Genomic DNA, 26,256 nt, shown 5'->3' with positions numbered 1-26,256 from the left:
GTTCCTACCGCGAAGGTGATTTGTGTCCATCGGGGACATCTGAACCTGGAGGTTAATAACCGCCAGTGACTCTAAGCGGCGATGCACTTGTTTGCAAATGGCAGATTGGTGCATTTACATGTCTGTGTGAGTGAAAAAAACCCTGGAGCAAATAGGCTCGAGCCTGTTCCTGTTGTCCTGTGTTTCTGATCCCAGCTGGTTTGGGAAGGGATGGGGAAAGCAGTGAAGGACACGCTGGGAGAGGTCTGTGTGCCCAACAGTTGCCTGCTGTAAAGCTGGTACCGCGAAGAATTATGTATTTAAAATACCCCGCAGACAGCTCAGCTGCGTGTGCCCCTTACGAAGCTTAACGAACCGCTCACCGCAGGGTGAAGCGCCCTCCTCACTGCCTCCTGGCAGAGGCTTTCTGCTCATCTTCCCACCCCGCAGCCTGCCAGCCCTTCCCTCCCCCCCGCTCCCCTCCCAGCCTCTCCCATGGTGAGCACCAAAACCGGCAGCTTCCAGCACTTACGGATCACTTAAATAAATAAAAAAAGGGGGTTTTTTTCTAAGTTATTAGAGCAAAGAAGCCAACACCCCTGGGATGAGCTCCTCTACCCATGGTGACCGTGGTGGCCGGGCTTGAAGCAATCCTGACGCACTGGGGATGGAGCTGGTACCCCCCATCCCTCTCCGTTTTGCAAATTCCTTTTTTTTTTGCTTAAAAATAACCCTAAAGCAACCCCCCGGACGCCTGCAGCCTGACTCTCATCGTCCGTCACCGGATAAACGGGAAACGGCCGCAAGCATCATTGCTCAACAGCGAGCGCCGCGTCGGGGAGTGACGCAGCTCCTGCCCGGCAGCAGCGCGGGGCCGGCAGCCGTCCCCCCCCCCGGCAGCCCCATGGGCCAGCGCCGTCCGTGCACCGCCGGGGCGGCAGGGTCTGCATCGCTCATCAACCACCATAATTAAAAAACAAGGACTTAGGGGGTTGGTAGCTATTTTCATTGCCATTCTCTTAATTTAGAAGAGGATCAATATGCGATATCGGTCCGCGCAGCCCAAGCTTCCCTGCTTTCAAGCAGCCACTCATAAATATTCATTAAGGAGCTAATGACAAGGGGAGCTGCTGAGCAGCACTCGTTAGCTGTCCTCAGCAAGGGAGGAAATTTGCATTTTTCGGGGGGGAACATAGTCAATCTAAAAGTACTTCTTTAACACCTTGATGGCCGCAGCCCGTGCTGACGTCCCCGCCGCAAGCGCCCGGCCGGACCGAGCGCCCCGCGCGCTGCCCCGGGGTTGCAGCGGCTGAAGCTCCTCTCCCCGCCGCCGTGATTCATCTCCGGCTCTGCAGGTCGCGGTCACTGCCTCCACGTTTCCTCTCGCTCTTTCCCCAGAAAGACGCTTTGCCGCAGAGCACAGATCTGCCCATATTTGTCACCTCAAAGGCTCGCGGGCCCCGGCCAGGACCCGGGGCGCTGCTGTGCTTGACACCGGAGCACGTTTGGGCTGTGTCCTTGGTACGGCAGGATCACGGCACCGTGAAACGGGAGCACGGGGGTTCCCCTCCGCCAGCATCGCACCCAATACAGCCGCTCCTAACCCCAAACACGCCCCGGGCTCGGCTCGCGCCCCGCAAAGGTGGGGTCTTTTCATAGATGGAGAAATACATCTGCATTGGTCAAAGCTGCCCGTCTCTCCATTCGGATCCACCGGGGGACACGTTTCAAGCCCTCCTGGCGCGGTGCAAAACCTCCAGATGTGACGAGCACATTTTAAGCCTTGCTGCCAAGCAGGACGCGGGAAGCTTGGCCCCGCACCAGGACGCTCGGGAAACATCCTCGGCCTGGGGGGCTGATTCACGAACGTGACGTTTTCGGGACGGACAGACGGGTTTCAGCCTCGAGCAGGGCACGTTAAGAGAACTCAGCCTGCTTCGAACTACGCCGGTATCTGCTGTGGAAAGACGCACTTGCACAGAAGGGCGAGCGAACGGAAAATCTGAGCGTGGGGGACTCGGGCACCAAGGTTTAGGGAACTGTCCTTACTTCTTTTGCTTCCTACCCCCTTTCCTCTGCTCTTAGGCACCACCAAGCACATGCAGCTCGTCGTTTTTAGGTCTCCGTTGTAACCGCCGTGTCCCAAGGACACCTGGAAGTGCCCGGCTTGTCTGCGGTGCTCGTGCTGCACACGGCAGTGCCCGGCTCTTCCCAGTTTCGGTCTCCTCTGGGAAGGTATTTGGATGGTTTGTGTCTGTCTCTGAAGCTTCCCGGCGGCCCCGGAGGGATCGCATTCGCCCCGTTTTGCCGGGTAGAAGCATCACGCGTTATTTGATCCGGCATCGGGCCCTTCCCGTGAAAGCCTGCAGCAGCCGTGGGTCTGCTCCCTGCAGCCTCGGGCCTCACCCGCGCGCAGAAATAGGTCTGATCCCGCGGTGGACACGGCTGTGCCGGTGCCGCGCTTGCGCTTGGGGAAAAGGAGTCGGAATTTGCCCTGACGAAGCCATTTACGGGCGTTAGCAGCTGAACTCGGCGCTCCCACGCCGGTCGCTCCTCGCAGCCCTGCGGAAAGGCAACCATTGCTGCTCGTGCACGCCAGGAGAGCCGACCCGCTCACAAAAACGTCCCGTCCCCAAGCCCCAAAGCAACTACAGCTGCAAACACCCTTCACGGCATCCCTCCGCAGAGCTGCGGCATGTTCGTACTGAAAGGTCTCAGAAGTCCTGAATTTGGTGGGGACTCTCTTTCTGCTCAGTCTATTTCTGCTTTACCATCACCCGCCTGCCGAATTGTGCACAAAACCACGTGAGAGCCACAGAGCCGAGCTAGGGACGCCCCTGCACTGCCCTCTCGCTCGCGCATGGCGGTGAGCGCGGGAGGCCACAGCGGGAGGCACGTGGCCCACTACGGTCACCGACACGTTAGTAACGAAGGGCCTCGTTGCAGGGTTGGTTTTGCTTTTAAGAGGGATTTACATCCAGCCTTTCCTTTCCTTTTTTCCTTAAAGTAATATGTTTCATCACCAAAAAAGCGTATGAACAACAGACAGCGTAGAGCCAAAGCAGTCCATCCTTAATGAAAAGATGGACATTATGGAGCACGTTGGGAGGGTTTTAAGATACAGTTGTGGAAAATACTTCACCGTTTTTTCATATGTGTCATGCAGAATTAGATTCTACAAGTCAGACGCAATTTATGTTACAAAAATTGGTAAAATTTGTCCCCTTTTAGGTTGAGTACCCAAACCGACAGCTGATGCCACAGATACATCATGTATCCCTTGGTGTTGTACAGGTCAGATATTGCTTCTGACCACAGTTTCTGATCTGCATAAAAGCTTGTAGCAGAGAGCAACAGTTCAGTTAATATATATTGGCTTACATCTACCAACCCGTCAATTAATTCAAGAAACTTTTTCTCAGTTTTTCTAAGACTTGTTACATTTAAAAGTCTTCATTTCCCCAAACCTCATACACTTTATCCCTGAGCAAACCCCAGGGTATCAGTAAATACTACTCACCTTTATTTGTGGGAACTATTTGTGTAGCAAAATATGTAGCTACACCGACCACAGTTTTTTTAATAACGGTGGAAACCGGTAGCTTTTCATCGTGGTAAGTGCTGTTAAATGGGTTTGACGATGCCTGTTAAATGAGGTGGGTAAGAATATTTAGGGTCTTTTTTCTTGTTCCTGCCTTCTGCTGCCGGGATTTGCAGAAGGCAATTTTTGAGTCCTAGCTCCAGCAAGGTCCCTCAGAGCCCTCGGTTTTGGCGGGGGCCCTGCGGCGCTACGCGGGCTCTGAAGCCCCCTCCGCGGCGGCGGGGCCTGGCCGCGTCCCCGAGCCGCGTCACACGACCCGGCGTGCAGAGCGTCGTGCTTCGCTCCAAAAGCGATGCTGCCTCCGAGCCCCGCTGATGCTGCATCTACAGGGAGCGGGCGCCTCCGGGTTAATCCCCGAATCCCAAAACGGCGAGCGGTGCCGTGTTAATTCCTCCCTGTAGATTTGCTAATTTGATTTTTCTCTCCCCGAGACATCGAAGCAGAGCATCCAGAAGAGACCTTCCTAATCGGCAAAAGAGAAAAAGGAAATCGCTAACTCAGTGGAAGGGATGCAGGCATGCCAAAGGGAAACGTTCCCATATTCTTTTAATAGCTACGAGAAACAGCTTTGAAGAGTGAGTTCCCTAAAAGTCTGGTTTTCCTGCAATGACTATTGCAAAGCTTTGGGATCCGTCCACGCAGCTACCTTGTTCTCTGGACCTACAAATAGGGATTGGAACAGCTTTTTGCTGTTGAAAATATTTTACCTGATTTATTGAAAGAAGAGGAAGGAAGGGAGGAGGAAGCAGACCGAGTATTAGCCCGGGAGCAATGCAAGCCCTTGGATTACATCTCCTAAGCGCTGGGTCAATCCCGCAATTTCTAGGTGGCCTCTGGCGATTTTGAGCCCCTCTAACGCCGGGACAACCCAGGACACGTCATTACGCACCGAAGCGAGCCCGTGGCGCGGGGCAAAGCTTCCGCCTGCTGGGGCTCCAGGGGAAACCCCAGGCTAATTATGTCAATTAATAAATAAGTAAATGCACGCAGCGCAGGGCTGCAAAGGATCTGGTTCCTGCTAACGCGGCCCCTGCTATAGCAATAGCAGCACGGCTGCTTCTGCCGGGGCCTTTTCACCATCGCCAGGATCTGGAAATTTGGCCTACGAGTCCTGCGGCTCTGGGAACCGCCAGGTTTCACGAAAGCTTTCCAAAAACTGGATTTCACCTCGCAGAAGCGAGGCCAGACAATTAACTGGCTTTATTAACCCTGCCGCAGAGCCAGCGAGGGAGCTGGGGGGATCGGCAGCGACTCATTCCCCGGGTTATTGCACAAAGCGGCGAAGAAGCATCATATCTGGCAGGGGCTTTTCCAGCCCACAGCCCAGCGGGTTTTTAATTTCGAAAGTTTCGTGACATTGGTCCTAATCTGCAGCAATTACGTGGCTCTGCAATGGGCTCTGCAAGCGTCACATAGCTGCAGGGAGTCGAGCGTGCGGGTGGCAGGACGATTTTACCTGTGTTTTTTCGAGCCCGGCAGCAGGGCAGGGCTCAGACGGACTCCAGCCGTCCCGAAAAGCTGACCGCGTCCCCGAGCCTGCTTTGCATGTACAAAAATTTCAAGAGCTTTGCGAGCCGCAGCCTCCCTGGGCGTGCATCACGCGAGATAACGTCAAAATAGGGGGAAAAAAGCTCGGTCATCAGTTCAGACAGGATGGGTTTTTCCAGCAGCGTTCAGGAATGCCATAAATGGGGAGAAAAAGCACGTCAGCCCCACGCACGTCTGAACGCGGCCGGTGCAACGGGCTGCGTCGCGTCAAGGAGCAGCAGGTTCCTTCCTCCGGTGCGTCTTCCTCGCGTCCTGCTAACCGAGAAAAGCAGCACCACCGCCACGGACCAGAACCTCCAGTTTGCCTTGGTTTCACCCCAGCTTCCCTTCCCAAACGGCGGTTTCCACATCTCCGAGTTTTGGACGTAGCAAGCTATAATTTGCCCTATACCGTTTGCAAACTTTTACAGCTGCACGGGGAGTAGGATGGGCTGCAGACAAAAGCAGAAAGCAAATTCCTTCCTTTTTTTTTGCAACAAAACCCAGCGACTTCACTAAAAATACAATATTGCATGTTTTCCTCCGCTGGGATTCAGCTCTTTCCTGAGCACACCTGGCGCAGCCGGGAGGGCACCCGAAATGACGGGCGGTTTTTCCCATCTCGCCGGCCCCGGGGACGCTGCGGGCTCGGAGACGCGGCAGCAGCTCCCGGTGCAGCCAGGACACGTCGTGCTGCGGGCAGCCGAAATACCGCGCCGTCCTGTATCTGCTGGTCAGAGCGGCGGCTGGAATAGCATGCCCCAAAATCCAAGCGGTCTGATTCCTCCCACTAGGAATTTCACTGAAGTAAGTCAAAAAATGCACAGAAATGCATCAAAATGAAATTTCTCCAAAAAACCCCAATCGCAAAAACCTATTTCATGGGGAAAAAAATTCAACCAGCTCTAGTCATCTCAATTTCTAAAAACTTCTGCTTTATGCTTTGCAGTAAGCAAAAGACTGTCAGCATTTCCAAACAGACTTTTAGCTTTGCTAATACTTTTTAGTAGTAGTAGTAGTAGTATGGCCTTTGCTCACAACTTTCTAGGGCTGAGGTCACCTGCCCGGCCGATCACACGCAAGCCGGGTAAGTTGCCGACGCCAGGCTGGAAAACACGCCTGTTTTGGATGAAATAAGTGTTGAGCTGGCGGCTTTCCCGCTGCAGCTCAGAGGCGCAGGAGAAGCGGGGGCTGCTCCAGCCTTCCCGGCAGTCCCGGCTCTCCCAGCAGCCTCCGGAGGAGCCGTCAAAGGAGCATTTCCAGTGCGGCTCTTCCAAAGACTTGTTCCATAAAGCTATTTAACGACACGTTATGCTCTCTTGGGGGGGAAATTATCAATGGAAGCAAACACTCCAATTTCAAACCCTCTGCATTGCTGAACGTGTTGGCTGCTCTGGCTTTTTTTGCTTTCCTTCATTTGATGTCCCTCAAAGTGACGTCCTTCAGCCTACGGCATCCCCGTGCGGCAACCTGGCCGTTCCCACCGTGGGGAAACCCGAGGCTCGGTTTCAGGCTCCAAGAGAAACCTCAACGGCAAACGCACGCGCTTTAGCCGAGACACACCTGGAAACGACCGTATAAAAAACAAGATCTGCGAGTTTCCCCTAAGCCTGCAGCACTTTCATGCATCTCTGCAAACGTGCAGGTTTTGGACGTAGCTGCCGCTGCCATCCTGCCGCCGGGCCGGTCCATCCTCCGCCAGATCCTCGGCTTATCCACTTACCGCGCGCACGGATTAACAGCAACGCCTGCAGTTTGCTTCCCCCCGGGCAGGTTTTGTGCCGCCGGCTCGCGGGGTCGGAGCAGGTCCAATGCGGCAGTGTTGCTCCCGCCCGCCCGTGCACGGAAAGTCTCCCGGGGCTTTGCAATTTCCAAGCATTTCGTGCCGGCGTGCCCATCGCCCCGGCGTCGTGGCGCCTGGCGGCAGCAGCACGAGCTGTGCGCACACGCAACCCCGAGCCCTGCCGGCTGCAGAGCCGCGCGCGGGAGGAGCCGGAGGACGCCCCGGCTGCACGCGGCGCTGAATTTTCACGAGTATGTCACCAAAAAAACTGAGTATTAGGAAAAAAAGATAACCACAACTTATCACAGCCAAAGCTGGCTCAGGGAGTACGTACTCATTTAAAAAAAGGATAAAATCGCTCCTGGCGGGAGCCCTCCGCCAGCCTGGGCAGTGCAGCACGCCTGGTGCGGGGAGACCCGCCGCCCGCCCGGGCAGCACGGACGGGCAGCAAAACGCGGAGCCGAGACGGGAAGCAGAGCGTTGCCGACAGCCTGCCGACAAGGCGCTCCTGCTTTCCGTTGCTCGGCTTTCACCTCCTGTCGTAACTCATTATGGTTTTCTGCAGAGCGCCTGGACAGACAAAACCTTAGCATCTGATGGAAAAACAAGCAGAGGGAAAAAAATAGAAAGAAAATAAAAATCTTGAATTCCCCGTATGCATCGCGAAGGAGCCAACCGTGCATGTGCCCATTTCATCACCCCAGCAAGTCACCAGGAATGTGCAGAGCCGTGCAGGACCGTGCAGAGCCGTGCAGGGCCGTGCAGGACCGTGCAGAGCTGCGCAGGACCATGCAGGACTGTATAGGACCATGCAGGACCGTGCAGAGCCGTGCAGGACCATGCAGGACCATGCAGGACCGTGCAGAGCCGTGCAGAGCTGTGCAGGGCCGTGCAGAGCTGCACAGGACCGTGCAGGACTGTATAGGACCATGCAGGACCGTGCAGAGCTGCACAGGACCGTGCAGGACTGTATAGCACCATGCAGGACCGTGCAGAGCTGCGCAGGACCATGCAGGACGGTGCAGGACGGTGCAGGACCGTGCAGAGCTGTGCAGGGCCGTGCAGGACCAGCCATGCAAAATGCCGCGGGCGCAGCCGGACAGACATGCCGGAGCCGCGAAGCGTGCCAAAGCTCGTGTAAAAAGCAGCTCGACTCAGCTGTTTCCCATTTTCTTACTTATCATCAAGCGCGAACATAAAACATGAAATAAAACAGTCGAGAAAAGCGCGCTGCAGAGAGCTCACGCGCTGCAGCAGGCTCACGCGTCCGTCAGAAGTGCAAACACGTCTTTAAAGCTCTGCGCTCAGTGAAAGCTGCTCTGCTGGAAGGGAAACCACCTCTCCAAGCCCAAGTCCTGCCAGTGAGGGGAAGGCTTTGCACCCCTACGAGGCCGCGCAGCCCTTCGTTCCCTGCGCTGAACGAGCTGAAATGGCTCCGGCCACGTGGGGCCTCCGGGTGCCACGAGCACAACGTCGCCTAAAGCGAAAGTCCCGAAACTGGTGATTTCAGGATAAACCAGCTGCACTCGTGCTCTCCCCCGGCGCCGGCACAAGACAAAGTGGGGACGCGGTGCCTGCGTCAGCGCGGCTGGTGCACCGCCAGATTACACCGCTCCGAAACACCGACTGTAACTTAGGCACGAGGTTACGCCGGGTTGTTCGGGTAGGAGTCCATCGAGGAATGATTTATTCCTTCCATCAATAAATCAGGTTGTTGCAGTACCCCGTTTCTTCCGCCTCTCCGGCGATCTCCGCTGCGCACTGCAGCCGGGGCACGGGAACACGCAAAACCTCCCCGCCGCAGAGCAGCCGCCTTTAAATCCGGACCGTTTTATTTCAGGAACGAATGGAAACGCTGCCGAGCAAGGAGAGGCCAGGGCGAAAAGGAGATGGGCCAGCCCGACCTCCTACCCCTCCGGCTCGGACCGCGCGCAGCCATGGCTCCTCTTCCAGGGCAGCCGGAGAAACAACGGGAAACAACGGAGTTAGAAACCCGTTTCCAGAAAAAAGTAATTGGGCGAAACCTTGGGAATCCTTAGGGGACTGAACCTATAGGCTCTTCCCTAAAGTAGCTTAAATACTCAGGAGCCCGTGCGGCTTTGGGAGCGCAGGTTCCCCGGCGACTCCTTTACGTGTCTCACCACCCTGAACGTGCGTCAGGACGGCAACGGCACGGGCACGTGCTATCTGACCCGTACGCGCACGTACAGGACGGGTGATTACAGGAACGCGCTTCTCGGCGGAGGCGGTAAACGAGCGAGTCCTGCCGCAGAGCCTTCGCCCCGAGTCCTGCCGCAGAGCCTTCGCCCCGGAGGGAGCAGCAGGCCCCGGCGCGCCGAGACCGCGGGCGCTCGCGCCAGCCCCGTCCGCAGCGCTCGGCTCACCCCGACTGCAAACAACGCAGACAAAGTTATCGCCACTGCTTGCAGTTCAGTGAGCAAGACCTAAACGCAATTAAAAGGCCAAAACAAAATGCCTCGAATCCCCAGTTTCTGGTAGATAAGCAATTCATTTCACTCCTTTAATAGGAGATAGGAGCTGCCGGAATCACTGTTTATAAAACAATAAAACCCAGCGATTAAGTTGGAGCATCACAAACGATGAAGCCAGTTCTGCAGGGAAATGAGGAAAAACTAAGTTTTTCTCATGAAACTCAGCGCACTTTGGGGCAGGGGGGTTGGGGGTCTCCATTTTCTCTGCTTCTAGGTAAGAAAACCAGGCTTGGGGCGGCCGCACACCGACGCAGACCTCGCAGGGACGTTCCTTGGGGTAACCTCGGTGGAAGCGAGAGCAGGTCCACCTGAGGCTGCCGTGCGATTCTGCATTACTGCCATCGCTTAGGAGCTGACCTCAGCAGACTGGGTCTGCAAAACCCACAAAACCCCCCAAACCAGAAGTCCTCCAGGACACGCACCACAGAACAGTGGAAAAATGGGCTCAGTTATTTGCATTCCCAATATTACCAGGTGGACCTTTTTCCTCTGGGCACCGGTTCCTTGCTGGTGATGAAGCTGCAACCTCAAGCGACGTTTGGGAGCGTTATTTTGTCCCCGCGGTCGCGGTCCGGCAGGTTTGGCCCGGCTCCAGCGCGTCGCGTCTCCAGCGCTGCTGCCTCCCATCGCCATTCTGGTGCTGGAGCGCGCTGGGCTTTGAAAGGCACGTCTGCTCCTGAAAAAGGCTCGTGTCTTTGAAAAATTGCCTTTTTCCAGAATTCCCTTACAGGAATTTAGTGAATTTCTCAGGTTTCTAAAGGAATTAAGTGAGTTTCTCAAGTTTCTTGAGGTTTGCTTCATTGGCTAGTCTCTGAAACGGTTAGTACAAGCTAGCACACATGAGTATTTCTGCATTCATTGCTTTTGCAGCAAAAAACCCAGGTATGTGCAACGCTTTGTGCCCCAAACCGACCCAGAAGTGTAATTTTGGGGCGCTGGCTCCGCGCCCCGTCAGGGACGGACACGGCCGGGCGAGTCGGGAGGTCGCACGCCCATCCGAGACGGCCGACAGACAGGCCCAGGGCTGCGGTTTGCTCCTTAGATCACTTGGCTTCGTTATAAAGCGAAAAAGGGAGAAACAGAAACTGGGACAGAACAACTCAATCTGGCCCTGAGACTCAGAAAAAGAAGCAGATGCCCTTTTTGGGGAGAGAAAGAGAGAAGTTGCGCTATGATGAGTGGGAAACAGGCAGAGCAGGGTTGCAGAGCCAGTGGGGATGGAGATGGGCTGGGAGCAGGCTGGGGAGTTTGTGCTACTTGCTTTAGGCTACGCTGTCGTATATCGGTATATACAGCTCTCACTGAGCAATAATATATTGCTAAGTACATCAGTGCAGGTTACTGTTTTGCATATTACTCCTTATATGCCAGAAAAATCCTCAGAAGCATTACTGGAAGCACTGAAACAGTTAAGGTCGCTTGATGCTTTCCATCATCAGACAGAAGCGTGGGGCGCTTTTTGCCGGATTTAAACTCTTTAGCTGGCGTTTCCCATGAGAGATGTCTGCTCGACGTTGAAATACCTCGCCATCAAACACAGCTCCACCGTTTCTGACACCGGGACAGGGAAGCAGTACGCTGCTCTGCCGGTCTGGGCTCCTTCCTGGCAGGTCGGTGCTGAACCCCGGGTGACCAGCACGCTGCACCAGGGCCTGCAGACGGGACAGGAGGCGAGGGAAACCCATGCCTGGCTACAGATGGTCTCTGACGGCTGCACCCGGCTCCGCGAGACCCCGGAGACACCCGACCGCCCGGCACCGCGCGCCAAGGGCCCCGGGGACGGACGCCGGCTGCCACCGGAGACGATGCTGCTTCCAGTAAGAATATAGGATGTGAATGTTAGGACATATTTTCTAGACAGGAAAGAAAACAACTGGACAAGAATGTGTTTCTTATTTTGTTCCCGCTGCATGACCTCACTTCTCTATTTACAGTTTCTGCAGACCATTATGCACCTTCGGTTACCATAAGCCAACAAACCTTCCTGTTTCCAGTAAAGTCGGCTCCCGAACGCTTCAGCCTTCACTTTGTTCAGATGAAGCACTGCTTTCCTTTCCCTCGGGCTCTCCTCCATTAATTAGCCTTTTCCCATAACACTGAATAGGTGACAGGGCTGATAAGGTTTATCCGGATTGGGAAGATGGATATGGTTATATAGCAGCTCCTAACCACCCTGCTTGCTTGTTTGAGAAAACCCTGTTACTTTGCTGAAGCGAGAGTCCCGGTGAGCGCGTGCAGATGCAAAGTACTCCCGAAAGGAGTGATGACGGCAGCCAGGAATTCCCAGAGGATGCAATCCCGACCTCTGGCCACGGCCGCTCGCTCCCACGCGCAGCGAGCGGCAGGTCCAAACCTGGCAGCGAGGGACGGTGCGGTGCGCTCGGGCACGGCAAAACAGCAGCCCTGGCCAGTGACTTTCGGTGAAGGAAAAAATAAACCAACCCCTGCACGAGAAAACGCTTTCCCAAGCACAGCGCTTTCCCAAAGAGGCCTCACTGGCTCGTAATAAAGGAAACGCTAATGATATGACCCAGAAAAGCAGGTACGACAAAAATAAACTGAAGTAGGCTTCCATCCCCACTGTGCAAGCGATGATCCCCGCTGGCCGATCGCAGCTAATCCCCCGGCTCTCTGAGGGGAGGGAAACATCACTAATTGCGCCGATAATGCCCGCGACGGGACGAACGGCTCGACCTTGAAATGAGGGCGAATCGGACCCGGGCACGAGGCTGCCGGCGGCGGGAGCAGCACAGCCCTGAGCCAGAGCCTCCCACGAGGGCGGGATGGAGACCGGGGGCCGCAGACCCGCGAGGCCGCTCCTGCGTTTCAGCTTCCCTCTCCGCTGCTGGACGTAAAGCCAGACTCGGCTCCTCAGGAAAACCCGGTTCTTCCTGGCGCAGAAGTCTGATCCGGAGCCAACAAACATCTGCAGACGGAGCAGAGGAGATCCCGAAGCAGGTCCTCCCCGTCTACGAGCAACCCTGTGCATCAGGTCTCAACGCAGCCAGGTTGGTGAAGCCCAGCACCAGACGCAGACCAGCAGCATCCAGCAGCATCAGCACACGAAAAACACCCGAAACTCAGAAACTGGTGTCACAGACCCGGCTGCCCGGACGAGGGCTCGCGGGCGGGGGGTCCAGAGCTCTCCCCCCACCGGGAGCCTCTTTGTAAGAGTGAAGCTGCATTAACGCAGCTTTTAAACTCATTTGTACGTCACCCTGGTAATTGCATTATGTATTGCACAATCTTTTTTTTTATCTAAATGATTTTTTAAAAACAGGTCGGAGATAGAAAGGTGAAACAGATGTTTCTGAAGGCCATTTCTGTTCAGACCCCTACTCCCGTTTCTTGAAACTGGGGTAATTCTCACACCAAGCAGTTTCCTACGGCGGGGACAAGCCGCCGGGGCTGAGCCGGGCAGCGTTCAGGAGCAGCCGATCACGCCCGGCCCCACCACGAGAAAGCTGCTGCATATTAAGGCAAGCAAACTGCTTCATTAGTTGAAGCCACAAGGGAAACAGGAAAAAAGACATTATACTAAAACAAAAGTGACCTGACAGCCTCAGCAGAAAACACAAAACACGGGGACTGCGCCCGCGCCTGGAGCAGAACCTGCTCATAAGACATATAGGACACCGCCGCCTTCCTACAAAATCCCTACGTCAACCTACTAAGCCACCACGAGAAATCAGAGGTTGGAAACTGGCCAAGAGACAGGAATGAACAAAAATAATAAATCGCCCCATTTTAATGCAGAGAAAGGCTACGGAGGAAGTGCAATACGTAATTAAATACCGAAAGCTGAGGGACAAAGCTGACGATTCCCAGATGGGAATTCGCCTCGTGGAGCTCGAAATCACAAGATAACACTAAGCCGAGAGGCAAACTTTGGGAAAAAGGAGTAAACACGAGCCGGGGTGCAAGAAGCAGCCCAGGCGCCCGGGGACGAAGCGCCGGGCAGCGCAGCCGGATTGCAAACCCTTCATTAGTGCACGCCCGCGCGCAAATTAAAACCACCAGCCTCATTACAGGCTTCTGCAAACAATAACGCCGAGTGAAATTACGGGGCGGAGGAGAGTCCTAGCAGGAGCAGCGCAGGGTCCCCCGCCCCAGCCGAGGAGAAGATGCAAAGCAAGGCTGGATTTCCAGCACGGGAGAAGATGCAAAGCAAGGCTGGATTTCCAACGCGGAGCAAACACACGACTGGAGACCCAAATCCGACCCCCTCGCACGCAGCCCACGTGAAGCGGGGCCGGAGGGCCGGGACGCCCACGCCGCCGACACCAGGACCTGCGATGTGGGCCCAAACCAGGTGGTTTCTTCTGAGAAGCACATCCAGGTCCTTCAGCCACAGGAGCTCTCTGGACAGCGCCCGGGAGCCGTCCTGCCCCAGATCCATGATGCTTTAACCGCCAAGGACGTCCTCCCGATCTCCAGCCGAGGTTTATTCATGGGCAACATAATCACATTCATTTTTCTGCAAACATTAACCCATGGGTTAAGCGATTTTCTTTCCCAGTATTTACCCTGCCCTTTTCCCTACCATGTATTTGTAGACAATAATCCAACTTCATCTTGGGTCTCCTTTTTCTTTTCAAGGGCTAAACACACTACAGGTCTCCATCCAAAACGCAAAGCCCTCTCTGGCTCCGTTTGCTATTAAAGCTTGATGCTTCCTTATTTTTAGTATGACACTACCTCAATCAAGTGTTTTCCAAGAAGAAACACAAAAACTCCCCCCCCAAACTCTCCGATGAGGTCTTCCTACATGTTGAGCTTAGCCACCATTCACATCTTCTATTGCAACGCTATTCTAGTGTGAGCAACACTAGGTTCTGCTCACTGAAGCCAAATGCTTCACATTTTGGTAGATAATGCAAAACAGCTTCCGATTTCTGCGACTTTCCTCAGAAATTAGTTTTAAAAACAGCTTGCCCAACTTTGGGTTTTATAATATGCACTTCAAAAAAAATTTTTGAGTTTTAGGGGAAAGAAAATGCTTTCCACATAAGAGAGGCGTTGGATGGAGGAAAGCTCCCTTCTTGGGCAAGCGGCTGCGGGGCAGCGGAGCGGCAGACGCCGGCATCCAGCCCCGCGACCCGAGCGATCACGTCTGGCTCTAGCTACCCGCCCGGGTTTCCCGGGGCAGCCAGGGACACAAAACCTAAGAGCAGAGCCCGAAACGAGGCAAGCGCAGGTCTCCCAAAGCCCGTGGAGGCCCGGCAGCACGCTGGGGGCTTTCGACAACTTTGGAGCCGGTTCCAGCAAAACACCGGTTTCAGCACGGCCGCGCAGCGGAGCTTCGTGCCTTTCACTGGGCTCGGCTGAGCATCGACCGGCTTGTTCAAACACCCAGAGCCACATGAAGGACGTGCGGGACCCAGCTGCAGGGGCCAGATGCTTCTGCACTGCCGAGGCAGGCGAGCGGCAGCTCTTCCTCCTCCCCCCGGGAAGCGAGTTATCGGGAAACATTCTCACCCCCTGCATTTCAAATTTCTCTTCCCTTACCCAATACCGGGTCAAAATAGCACTGGAATTTCAAAGTCAAATTACGAAAAATGTTTGCTTCGTGTCAATGGAAAGGTCCGAGAAATTCGGGAGTTCCTCCTGTGGGAGGAGAAGGGATTGCCCACCGTGATGAGCACCTCCCGCGCGACCGGCTTCCGCGCTCCACCGTGGTGCTGCCCGCACATGCAAGCAGCCACCAAGGCCGATTTTCGTGAGTTTTAGGGCAGTTCTGCCAGGTAGCCTCTTTGGGGGAGATGCGGGAGCTTTGTGGGCAGTGGCGAAAGGCAGCTGGGCGGCGAGACGAGGGCTCCGGGGGAAGCTCTGCACGTCCCAGGCGTCCCAGGCGCCCGCCTTTCGGGCAGCCTCCCGCCAGCCGCGCTGGCAAAACCCGAGTTTGGGCACCTGCACCCGCCGCCGCCGCCCCCCAGCATCCCCAGCTGCCGCCAGCACCACGGGCAGCGGGGACCGGCGGTGGCCTCGGGTGACGGCGAGCACGGCGAGAACGGCCAGCAGGGACGCCGAGACGAACCGCGACCACGAAGGTACGGCCCCGGCTGCCGCACCGCATCCCCTCCAGCCCGGGCAACGACGCGGGAAGCTGCCGCGACCCGGCCCCGCTCCCGCTCCCGGCTGCATCACGCAGCACGGCCCTGGGAGCAGATGCTCCCAGCTGGGAACCACCGAGGCGGGTCTGCACGAAGCGCGGACCAGAAGCTCCCATGGCTCTGCGGGCTCCTAGCAGCCAACGAGCTAACCACAAGCCGTGATAACGTGACCGCGAAAAATCGCATCCACTCCTTCGGATCCTCCACGGAAGCAAAGACGCCTGTTTTTTTATTCTGTAGCAGCCACTGCAACGGCTTCACTCCGGGCTCAAATCGGCATTCGCAGCGCTGTCACCTGCCCTCGCCGCCAGCTTTTTTGAGTCATGCTACATCTCACGAAGCACTAGAAACCATAAAATGCGGCCACCTATGCACCTAGCTCCTTTTAATAAATCTAGTAAGTCAGAATAGATGGAATGAAAAACATTTGGTAACGTTGTATTTTTGAACTGAAATAACCAAACTCATTCTCCGATTAGGAAAACTAAAGTTTCCCCTTCAGAAACTGCGTGGTTCTACCAGGCACAGCAAATGCCGCGTTAAAGCGAGTCCTTCGCACCGGCATTTTAAATAAACTCAACACCTCAACAACTGTTCGAGGCACACCAGGCATCAGGCTAAGTTAAGAAGAATTTGGATTATGCACCTATGTTTTAATGTCAATCTATAGATTCAGAATATTAGCAAAATGTCTTATTACAAGGAATAGTAATAGGTTTAGCCTTGGTTTGAATAAAGTCAGAATATAAATACTGCCCCCCCCCCCCCCCCCGAGCCAAACAAACTCAGATTCGGCAGAGCTTTCATTTGGGCAATCAGCTGTCCAGGCCGAAGCATAAAGTATAGCTGTAGCGTGAAGGAGAAAACCTCCAAAACCACAGCGGGGATTAGAGGAGACGATGATAAACCTAGGGTATAACAAGAATTAGAATGGACTAAAAAAGCCCCACCGTTTCCTAAAGCAATTTGCGAGTTTTAAAAGTAGGTGCAGGGAAACCTTAAACGCTGAACAAAAAGTGAAATTTCACAGAACGCAGGAACTGGTGAATGATGTTCAGTGGCCAGCGCAGAACCAATTTGTGGAGAATACTGAGAAGAGCTCACCACTCCTGAAGAATTCCCATTTCGCTTTTAACCCAGGGGAGCTTTTATCTTCACAGAACAGAAGATTAAAGTAAGCTATTCAAAACTCCACAGTATTAAAAACATTTAGGAACTTCTTCTCTGAATGAAAAAAAAGTTACTGTAGAAGTGAAACATCAGTCTCCTCTTGGTTTATGCTTTCACATTTGCTGAAAATTTCTTCTCATTTATCTGCATAATGGCCTAGGCGAGAAAGCAATTTACTACAAGGTTTTTTCTTCAAGCCTTGCCAGAACTGAGTAATAATATTTCCCAAAGGAGTTAAGTGGGCCAAGTTCCTCAGTTCCCGTGCGCAGACCCCAGGTGAGCTTTTTGTGGGGACGTCGCTCCAGGCTGGCGTTTGAAGCCGGTTCTGGAACCGGGCGGCTGGCCAAGAAGGACCCTGCCGCTCCCCCCGCTCGGACGCCCCGGAGCTCTGCTTTCTCGCCTGGGGCGGTTTTGCTGAAACGCTCCGCAGCAGCTTTCAGTAAGGCAGCAAAAACCTGGCGATTCACCTGCCGTGCTTGAATTTCACGTGCCTGCCCCAAGCTTTAAGCTGGCGTTAATTGAGACACACGCGCATCAAGCCACAAACCAACCCCTCCAACCCGAGACGCTGACCAAGGAACTGAAGGCGGCTTAGTGCCGGCGTTTTTTCCTTGATCTCTCCGTTTGCTTGGATACTGGGTAAGAAAATGCCACTATTTGCCTTCTAACAGGCCCAGCAGTTTCCGGGGTGCCGCACGGTGCGGTGCAAGGACGGGGCAGCCCTCCACGAGGCTTGAAACGGTCTCGGGTAACGCAGCAGTGTGCCGTGGGTGACAGCAACCTGCAAGGGCAGACTGGAAAGGTTTCTCGCATACGAGACCCTTCAGTTCTCCACGAGCACTGAGGAACATGACTACTACTGTAATTTTGAGGGACTAACAACATATCAAAGCCTCATCAGAAAACAGGCAAGTTTCTGCTAAATGGTTTAAACATTTGGGAGAGCACGTTCAGGTGCACCTGAGGTCTCACTGCAGTCTGATTGCCATGGAAAACTCCTGCAATCCCTCCGCTCTTCAACCAGTGCACCCGGGGACGGCACCCACTGCTAGAGCTGACACCGTGCTTCATCTTACCTTCTCCAACCTGTTTCGTTTGCAGCACTGCCACGAGCCTAGAGCAAAACGGTGGCACCAAACATCATAATTCCCCCTCGCATCCAGCAGAGACCAGCTGCCTGCTCTTAAGGCCGTTTTTACCTGTTCATGGGACTTAGGGGACATCTGCTAACCTTCTCAGGGAAGCAGCAACTACTCACCTGTGTTCTTGACAACGCGTTAACAACAGAGCAGCCTTGTTTAAGGTCCAGGCAGAGGCAGCCCCTCCCGCCCCGCCAGAGATGGGAACAGACCAGTACTTTACCTGAGAATGTGGGGCGACTGCTTTCTTGGCGGTTTTTTCTTTTTTTTAAATGAGCAAAAAGCAGAACTGCCTCACACAGCCATCAGCTAACCCTAAGCCTAGCTCAGGAAGATGCTAGAAAAAATTGCATGCAGAGAGCAGACAGACAGAGAGGGGCTGAGAAAGGTAAAACTGTTGTCTCCATGCGTGGGAGCAGCTCACTGCACAAGAATATCCTTGCCAGCCAAGCAGGCTGCTCCGGAGAGGGGAAAATGAGCTGCCCAGGTAAACAACTGCTTTACAAAGGCTTTACACAAGGTGCAGGCACACATTCCCCTCAGTATGTACAGCTGTCCTCTTCACACTTATTTTTGGAAAATAGGAAATTCATTTATTTGCAGAGGTAGCCAAAATTGGTCTCAGGAGACAGATGTCCTATTTCAGCACTGAATCTTAGTTTGCATATTTTATACGAGCTCTCCAACTGCTTCAAGGCAAACGTCTTTGCCTGCCTGCTATTACTGAGGCTGAGCAGAAATTCTTTTTGGTGTTGGACTTCTTTTGTTGAACTTTGTTGTTGTTAAACAGAGAAGGGAAGCTCTGACCTCTCTTGCTGGCATTCGAAAGACCACGTTACGAACCAGCACGAACCAGGAAAACAGGAGCTGCTATGTTTGCCTGTCCACTACTTCTAATCTGAAAATGCTTCATTGCACTGTTTGCTAGAACACATTTGAGAACAAACAGGAAGCAGAATCTGTGTAACCATCTTTAGCTTGAAGCTAGTTTTTTGGCACATGCAGCCAACATTTTACCTAACAGGACCAACTCCGAGCTCTTCTCTCTAGCATCAGAAGTGACAGATTACCACAAATAAATGCCACTAAACTGAGGGACTCCAAGGGAAAGCTAGACTATGCAAATCCAAAGAATTTAAGTGATACAGTTCCACAAGCTTGCTGATAATTCACTTTAGCTTGTAAACCATTTGTACTCTAAATTTGATGCAAAAGGGTTTTCGTTTTGGTTTGTTTTTTTAAGATTGTTACTCATTTCTGGCAATGTGTAAGGATGAGGGCCCTTGCTATCCAACCGCATGCGTTCAAGAAGTCTTAAGATACACTCGTTTAATAGAAGGGGTGAACAGAAAAGTTAGTTCAAAACGTTAGCTCATCCTTCAGTTGGTCCCATTAGGCTCGTAACCCCTCTCTACACATACAGCATGAACGAACCAAGGCTGTACTGCCCACTCTTGCAGGTGATGAGAAAGCAAACATTTGGGACACACAACAACCTAAGTTACCAGTTGACTGCTTGCTCATATACTTGAAAACGTTGATTCTCTCAGCTCTGCAGTAAATGACATTAAAAAGCTTTAATATATGCAATGATAGCCACATTGTTAAGTGTTGCACATTTTCCAAGTTTTAATAGACACAAAGTGAGTCCATTGTACTTAAGACACTATAATGACTTCATTCTATTGCATGTCCTGCTCCAATTACATTTCTCAGAGTACAGTATTGAGTAAAAGTTTGGTAGCTTTAAAATTAACAAGTGTGTGAAATCTGTAAGTAAAATAAGCAGCAGCAATAATTTTTGGGATTTTATCAAGAATAGCTAACTTTTAAGTAATAAATACATTCCAAGTTGTGGTATTTGCTGTTCCCCTAGTTCATTGCCGCATGACTTCTCAAATTCTCCTCCTAGGTTAAAGCATCCTCAAGACTTTCCTGCCAGCCTCACACCAGAAGAGCCTCCTAACTCCACGTCCGGGTGCCTGTCACCTCTCTCAGATGATAAGCAGCGCAATCTGACAAGGAAACTCGTCCTCCTGTCATGTGCATGGCAACCTCCCGATTCTCCTGGGGAGCATGTCAGGATGTTTACAGACTTCGTGACACTCTAGGAGAACAGCTGTGCTCTTATCTTCTGTTACCTTGAAGAAAGTGAAAGAGGGAGAGGTTACTGCACGCGGCACAGACCCGGCCAACATCAGCGGCGAGGCACACGCGCCTCGGTTGCGTCTAAATATAGTCTGGAATTCTCCTGCGTTAAACTTGCATAGCAGACCAAAAACAGCAGCAGCCACAGTTTTGCAAGAAACTTATCAAGTTAACAGATCTAAAGAGAGAGCTGGAGTTTTCTCCAAGACAGACACGACTAAAACGTCAGTGATAACAAGGAGCTGTCAGTCTCCAGCTTGAAGGCTTCCAAGCCTCCTTCCAGGGTGGGGTGTTGTAGGTAACCTACCACGAGACCCTACAGAGATCGCCCCAGGAAGGGCAGCGGGTCGGTCCTGCTTCTGCTTCCAAACAGGATCTGTAAAACAGGACCTTTTCCCCCTTGAGACGAAGCCGTACAGAAGTTTTTCTAGTTATCTGCAACCGCTCGGGGTATCGAGCACCGCCACGGTACCCGAACCACGTTTTAAGTGAGGAGGTACAGCAGCCAAGCCACCTCTGCACGACTGACCCCAACGGCAAGAGGGACCTTCCCCTGACGTCCCCGCTCGGCACAGGCGCTCTCATCTCCTCATTCCCGGCTCCACGGGGAACCGACGGCCACAGCAGCGCGGCCGACCTCCGCGGGGCACCAGCAGCTCTCGCTCGTGGCCTGCACGGGCCCCAGGAGGACACCGCGATGCTCCCGACGGCCGGTCCCTCTAAGAGCGCGGTGACCTGACGCACCAGACCACTTCCGACGAATCTTCAGGCAGTCCGAAAGGGTAAAAGATATTCTTCTGAACTGAGAAATTAAAATGCAAAACTATATACTCCAAATTAAAACTACCAGAAGGTGATGAAGTTACCCACGCCTGGCCTCTTACATCCCTGCCGTTTTGGCTAAACTCCTCACTACATACCACACACTAAAACTAAGAGTAGGCGACAGGCTTGAAAAGAAAGCCCTGCCGGAGAGAGATGCGCCTGTCAGAAGAAAAACTTAAAGACAGAAGTCCTTATCTATGCCATTCGGGACTTTTTTCTTTTCTACCCCGGCATGCAAGATGTATTGCTTTGGCCCTGTAAGTCAGGTTAAAAGAGAGGGGAACCCATAAAACAGTCTAAAGGGAACATCCGTTTGTCTTCAAGATCAAGTGGAGAAGCCAGAAAAGACGACAGAGAAGACAGCTCAACGATGCAGAAACGAATGGAAGAAACGGCAGGGAGACCTACGTTAACACTTTTCATGCTGCGGAAGCATCGCTGCACTGCGCTGCAAATACAGCTCAGCCAGGACCACTTCAAAAGCGCGATGGGTCCCAGCACACGTCCGTGCCCCATCATCCAAACTGGCCGAGCCTGAACCGCAGGCTCAAATCTGTGTTCCTGACACACAAACGGGATTAATGCTATGAAACAAAAGATCAAAGGCCTTTAAAAACCCCTCACAGTTGAGGTTGGTGACCTATAAGTACGGAACATGATTAAACTAAGAATGCCAGCACCAGAAGCAGAAAGATGATCGCATTTCCAGTGCTGCTGAAAACGTACCAACATCCCCTCTAAGGGCATGGTGTCCAAAAGTGACCCTGATTTGCCCAGTCTCACTGGCCAGAATGATTTTATGCTGTGCCCACACGTTTCTCTTTAAGATTTAAAGCAGCTGGTTTAACACACCACGAACATCTGCCCTAAAAGCTGTACTCCACAGAAAGACTGCAAGCAGATTTCAAAAACTCTGGCAGTACTTAGCAGAATCATCCTGCTCCTAAGTAACCGGGACGTGTCACAACAAGGCCCGTTACCCGAAGTAAACCGATAAAAATGATATTAGATTAATCAGTTCAGTGGCCTTCTGACGAAGAGCGAGATTTTCAAGCGCATAAAACTCACTCACAAATCTGGTGCTATTACTGACCGACAGGCATTTGTCCTGGGTCTAGAAACACCGAGCTCCAGAATTTCACATTCAGCGAGGGAGCAGAGGCTTCCTCCTGGAAGAGCTCAGGTGTCTATTTTAAGTAACCCACCAAGCAGGCCCAGGAGTTTTCAACCAGCGTTCAATACGTGCAGCACAGGGACAGTTGTTCATAGCCACTCGCTTGGACTCTGGGAAGCTTCAGAGGCTGCTGTTATATTAAAAAAGAGAAAAAAAGGCCTAAAGATGGAGCAGCAGCTTAAATGCTATATTCTGGACATTACTGCAGCCCCGACACACGTATGAGTAATGAAAACATAATGGACTGAGTGATTCAGGACAATGGCACGATCGAGCAGCCTGTGCTAAACCGTACGTCAACAGCAGAGCCAAGAAAGTTCTCCTGAAGGCAAGGGCTTATTCAGAATAAAAAAATGCCGTTTTGGATGAAATAAAACCATTCACAAATTCAGATTTAACAGTTGCAGCAGAGTGCAAAAAAGGCCGAGTTCTCTTTTGAGGTCACTGCATCCTGACGGGATTTGCGCGGGGATCCTCCCCACAGGGCCATCCCTGCAGACCCGCCCGGAGCCTCCGCCCTCACCATCCCAAACCCGGCACAGGCAGGACATCGCCAGCACCTCCTCCGGGGCCCGCGGAGCGCCCCGAGTCCCTCTGCCTTGATAAAGTACCTCGGTGCAAGGGGCCAGGCGTGACACCAGATGAGGTCCTGCATTTGCCAGGGTTTGCAGGGAATGCAAAACACAACAGCTGTGCTCACGGGTATTAATGGCTGCTCCACCACCAGAAATGCACATTACCAGGTTAACCGAAGGTGAAGCCCAAGAGACAAGCACGCGCGTCTGAGCGAAAGAAGGAAAAAGAAGTCACCACCACCACCACGCAGTTACTGTGCTTCTCGGACAGACACGCAGCTTTCTTCCAACGGGGTTATTTCTAACCTGTTCAGGATACAAAGGTCATGCAGAAGTTAAAAACCACCTCCAAAAACCAGGTGTTCAGGAGGTCAAGATACTATCCTGGTTCCAAAACGGTGCAATTTTTGAGCTCTAAGACCCAGTGCAGGAACAGCAGCAGGAAGCTCTGCTGCAAAGTGTGTACTGCCACCTTCTAAAAATTACTACCTGGACAGTAGAAACACATAACTTTTTCTCACCCAAACAAGTCAGGTGGTAGGAGATGTTGACTAAGTCCTCAACTTGAGGATGTTTTGAAATAATACAGGTTGCAGATTTTCATGTAACTACTGGGCCACCCTGGCAGAGCTAAAACCTAGTATTTTGTTGTGCTGGTCTTTTCTGCTTCGCCTAGTCCTGCTTTGTGCATCAACGTGCTCCTGCGTTGGAGAGACCAGACATTTTCTGTCTGGAGAAAAGGGAAAAAACGGACCTGGACAGGCACCGTATTCTACTACGACCTGGGGCTCAGGACCACTTTGCTGCTTCAGACAACTTACTTCCTACTTTATGTTTTATGCAAGTACCTGACACCGAACAGACTCTTAAAAGCCAAAAGGAAATAAGTATTGCAGTAGTCAGGATAAATGTTTTTACTGCTTCTTAATTTTGCTTTTGAAGTGGTTTTGTGGCACCCCAAGGGACCTGATTTGCACAGGGTGGGTGGTCTGGCCCTCAGCAGGAATCCAGCCTCTTTAGACAGTTTCTCCAGGAAGCTCCAGAGCGAGGGCTCGGAATGGTCCCATCTTCCGGCAGCGGAGGAGGAGGGGTGCGCAGAGACTAGCCAATCCACCCCACCTGGAAACCAGAGGACTTCCGACAAGACGGCCGAGTGGCCTCCTCGGGTTCGTACTTCCAAAGACGGCACCTGCCCAAAAGCCTGCGAAGCCGAGGGGAAAGGGGGAGCAGCCCCACCGCTTGCAGTGCTTCGAGGAGGTCCTTGCTTTTCATGCATCTTCTTATCTTTTTTTGCGGGGAGGAGCAAGGATTACCGAATCATACTGGCCTGGAGCCACGCACGGGCAGGAGCTCCGCGCTCCTGTGGGCCAGACACAGGGTCCGGGAGCCACCGGCCAGCCCCGGAACAGCAGTGCTCAGCTTACTCGCGAGGCCGCCAGGCACGTTTTCCAGCATTAACTTCCACCATTCCGAGCCTCTATGGAAAACCGGTATCACGTTTGAGGGTCCTTGGCTTTTAGACAGGGTCCCTCTCAGCCTGAAGAAAAGCTCAAGTTATTGGCTTGACTCACAGCAGAGCAAGTCACCGCTCACAGTGCAAACTGCATCAGTAACTGTGCGACAGTGCACGTCTGCAGCTGCCGAGGACACGCAGGAAGCACGCCTGGTGAAGAAAACAGGTTTGTCCGATCCTGCAACAGCAAGAACTGAATGCAGATTGCACAGGATGTTGTACGCTACTTAAAAGCACTGATTCCTTCAGAAACTAATGAACTTGGAGTAAAAAAAAAAAAAGCTTCATTAAAAAATACCCTGCTCCTCCCTTCTGGAAAGACACACATACCTGGTGACCAAACAGATAATTACACAACTAACGCAGGGCGGTGACAGAACTCGTGCGCGAGAGACTAAGACGCAAGACGCCGGAGAGAATTTCTGGCCCCTTTGCTAAGCTGGGATGAGTCACGTTCACTCGCACACAACGCCCGACTGAGAGCCCCACGCGGACCTGCCGCCCGTGCTGCGCCTCTACGGACCGGGGTGCAAAGAGCTGCCTGCCGCCCCGCACGCTCCGGCACAGCCTGGGGTTATCGTACGCAGCAGGACAAACTCTAAGGAGTGCGGTATCGAGCCCCAGCCTCCCTGAACGGCGATGGACGCGAGAAGCCTCCGTCAGACACACAAAACCCCAGGATGTGCAAGACTCCATAAACCCACTAATGCAAAGCCCATGCACTCTTTAAGTGCACACATACAGAGTGCAAAACACGCGCATAAAGCTGGTTAAAAAAATAAAACAGGCACCAGCTCTTAATCTAGTTTGTGGGACACAAGCAGGCAGCTTTGGCCTTTGGTTTGGCCGAACGCTGAAGGTTTGGCGCTCAGCCCACGCGGCCGCTTCCATTCGTGCCGATCCCGGCGGCAGCGAGGGCTGCTTTATGGACAAACCAAGACGCGAGGAGGCAGGCCAGCAACAGTCTGCAAGTTTTCCAATACTTGAGAGTATTCACACCAATTTTCAGGTTCAAAGCCTAAGACCGTACTTTTGTCCGTAGCTTACTTTTCATGCCTGAGCATTAACATGGAAAATATTGTGTCATCCCATCGCATCATCTAGCCTAATGTGCCAAGCAGCTTTACGTGGCATGAACGACGCTGTTATTGCCTAAAAGCCTTGTTCATTCCTCTCCCGAAGAGTAACGAGCACTCCCCTCTGCACAGAACTATCCCCAAGTTTCCATGTGAGTTTACGATCCAAACAAGTAAATTAAGGTAATTCAGGAGAAGCTGTGGAAATTTCCTCCTTGCAGGAAGTTTTCATGCAAATGTTGTCAACCGCAGCCAGAGCAGCGAGTTTCCAGACTCTTCGTCCAGCCATGACTCTCCATCACGCAGAGACGTGGCCCATCTCCTCGCCCCCCCAAGCACCCGAGCACCGCGGTGACCCTGCTCCGAGTTCACACCCGAGGGGCGACGTGGACGGGCCATTCCGGGGGCCCTGGCTCCCCCGACACAGGGCACTAAAAACACTGTTGCCCCGAGCCCCTCGGCAGAGACCCTGCTTCTACAGCCGACCCAAGCAACACCCGAACGCGGGGCAGGCTAATGGTGCTGGGGGGGGATCCCCTCTCTTTGCAGCGCTGATCAGCCTTGCTGCCGGCCGAACGAGCAGCCCCCAAAGCCTCAGCCGGGGCTTCGGGACCCCGGGGCCAGAGGAAGCAGCGTGCTGTTCTCCCAAGGAGAGCGGTTAAGCCCTTGGGCTCACACGGATCTCCTCCGGCAGCTGAGGTTACAGCTCGCGTAGGCAGGCAGCGTTCTCGGGCGGCTGCGCGGCTCGTGTGCGGTTAGAAATGGCACAGCGCAGGGGCTGCTGGCACCTCCAAAACCTGTGTGGGGCGGCGGAGGGGACCAGGGGCGGCAGATGGCACAAACAGGGACCGAGAGGCCTCCAAACGCAGCGACAGCGGTCGCGAGCCAAACGCACAGGCTCCTCTGGAAACGGGAAAGCGGGCGGCACAGGAGCGGCCGTGCAGCGACGGACGCCCGGCGCTGGGGCACGCGAGTGCACGGTGCCCGCTTCAGAGCTGCTCCCCTGCTCTGCGTTCGGCGTGCACGGATGCCCCCTCCGAGCTGCTTGGAGGAGGACTCTGCGAAACAGCAATGAAGTCTGATGCTTGGTGCTAGCTGACTGAACCAGCTGGAGATCAGGCCAAGAAAAGAAAAAAAAACA

The 26,256-nt window shown here is 53.3% G+C and overlaps 1 protein-coding gene across 6 annotated transcripts in view; it reads right to left on the bottom strand.

Moving 5' to 3' along the window:
• The window catches only part of PWWP2B (PWWP domain containing 2B), a 49,649-nt gene that overhangs the window by 7,539 nt on the left and 15,854 nt on the right, over nucleotides 1-26,256 (bottom strand). Inside the window, exon 3 of one of the 6 annotated variants that reach the window (XM_064514430.1) lies at nucleotides 19,367-19,945. The exons of the other annotated variants lie outside the window; for them this stretch is intronic. The gene's annotated coding sequence lies outside the window, so the exon portion shown is untranslated. Of the gene's footprint in view, nucleotides 1-19,366; nucleotides 19,946-26,256 lie in introns of those variants that run through there. 6 annotated transcript variants of the gene reach the window in all.

Source organism: Dromaius novaehollandiae, chromosome 6, assembly GCF_036370855.1.
Source record: "Dromaius novaehollandiae isolate bDroNov1 chromosome 6, bDroNov1.hap1, whole genome shotgun sequence".
Classification (NCBI taxonomy): Eukaryota; Metazoa; Chordata; class Aves; order Casuariiformes; family Dromaiidae; genus Dromaius; species Dromaius novaehollandiae.
The sequence above is the reverse complement of the archived record's forward strand: the minus strand, read 5'-3'. Positions and strand labels throughout refer to the sequence as shown.